This window comes from Aplysia californica, unplaced genomic scaffold (genome assembly GCF_000002075.1).
Source record: "Aplysia californica isolate F4 #8 unplaced genomic scaffold, AplCal3.0 scaffold00423, whole genome shotgun sequence".
NCBI classification, from domain to species: domain Eukaryota; kingdom Metazoa; phylum Mollusca; class Gastropoda; order Aplysiida; family Aplysiidae; genus Aplysia; species Aplysia californica.
The window spans coordinates 561,473-563,653 of NW_004797693.1; positions in this window are offsets into that span (position 1 = coordinate 561,473).

Consider the following 2,181-nt stretch of genomic DNA (forward strand, 5'->3'; position numbering starts at 1 on the left):
GGAGGGGCTCAAGCCCGTGAGTCCTTTACCACCCTCCGCCACTGATCACCTCGAAGAGCTTTCTTCACATTGTGTTGAAGGGTAGTGCGAGAATGCCGTAAAGGCATATGACTTTCCTCAAAGGCACTCCATTTCTGATAGCCACCATAGCAACTTTCATTGTAACAGGTAATGCTGTGCCTACGCCGGTCTTCAACCTAGTCTTCTGGATGGTCCGATTTCCCTAGAAGCCTGTAATGGGGCCTCTCAGACCCCACTATTTATCCTTTGTATTTTATAGATAAACTTGGTGGTTGATAATCATTTACAGAAACTTAAACACGGAAACGTTGAAACAAAGCAACCAAGACTACACATACAGAAATAATCTGTTTAACGAACAAATTTATTGAACTTTATATATCATATATTAGTTGGTGAACAAATTTGAGTGAGGTTTGACTGAAATCAAAGCAATTCTGGCACTATTTTTTCCTAATGATTGTGGGTCGGTCATGTCATGAACATGCTGTTTTTATTGCTGAATAATAAGATTGAATTTAAATGATGATGTGGTCGTTTTTCAGTTCAAAATGAATCTCATGAAAATGCCCAAGAAGACTTAATTACGGTAAATGATAATTAAGATGATGCCAAAACAGTGTGGTACATATAGTAACTTGATACCAGTACTGGCAACGAAGACCAGGGGACAAGTGCTCGGAATATAAATGTCTACTGACAGTGAAGAAAAATGCGCTTGGAAACAGAGTGTTCCCCACAAACTGATATTCCACAAGACAAGATATTATGTCCTTGTTTCTCTGATAAAGTCCACAGCGTTTCCTCTTTCTTTGCCCATGTTCAGTGGCCAGTGCTCTTGCTTCTTGGGTTTGGGTAAGTGGTGTGACACCACAGAGAAGTATGCTCATACGAACTGACTTAGGGATGTTCTCGGTGGCAGCCCGGCATTGTATTAATGGCAAGCAGAGTTCATCACCCAACATCTCCAGGAAGATTTTTCACCTGTGTTTCTTGCGGATATTCCACTGGGGATTTTGAGCAGTGAAGCAGATGTAAGCAACAATAGCTGCAACATCCAACAGATTGCAGAAGGTCAGAGGCCATCTCACGGTCTGCCTCTTTGGCATGTATGCATGGACCATCTGATCCATAGTGTCCACACCGCCCTTTGTTTTGTTGTAAAAGATTTTGATTTCTGCTCTCCCGGTCTCCTCGTCGATGCTGCCATATCGGTACATACTTGACAGAAGGAGAACTGCCTTTCCTATTATAGTAAAAATGCCTTGGGGTCTGAGAGGCCCCCTTTAGGGTTCAGGGCGGGGGGGGGGGGGGGGGGTTGTCCTAGGAAAATATCCATCACTGTCTTCCAAATTATCCAAATAACTTCATAGACCGTGTTCATGCTTATCAGAGGGTGTTTGAAGAATACCTGAGTGGAAAATAACATCGAACCAAAAGTTTTGTCGAAAATGCCTGACATATACCTGTTGGGGTCTGCAAGGCCCCCATCCAGAAGACTAGCGTTAATACGTAGCACTGTCCTTAGAGATAGGACAGAAAAAAAGAATAAAGCATGTCAAATATAATGCATGTCTTCGGGACGCTGGTTCACAAAAGCCAAAAGACTAGAAAGAAGCGGTTACACAGTGTCACACTAGAGCGCCAATGAGGGGAAAACTCATGAATGGTATATTACTTACAATACTACCCTGTGGTTTGTTTTAAAAGTCTATCTAGATCTAAACCTTTTTCTTTATCTTATATTCTAACAAAATGTATATAGATCTACTTTTAGTCAGGATTTATAGGTCGTATGACTAAAATGGCATGGGAAATGTGTTGAAGATTATTTTTCTACAACTGGGGACACCTGGGGAGAAGTGGGCCGATGGTGGCCTACTTCTCCCATTGGTAGTCTTACTATTCAAATGTATGTTTTCTTCAACTAGCAGTTAAAACATGGAAATCAAATTAAAATAAGTAATTAGATACGTTCTTTAACTGATGTTACACTTACCCGATCTGTTTTGCTCCTCTCTGTGGTAAAGTTGCGAGTTTCAAAAATTAAGTTATTGAAGTTTCTCTATGAAAACGACTCTCCACTCAATTCACTCAAACCACCCTGAAAAAGGAATGAAGTCCCTTGTGCTGCTGGCAACAATTGTTCGTTTGTCTACA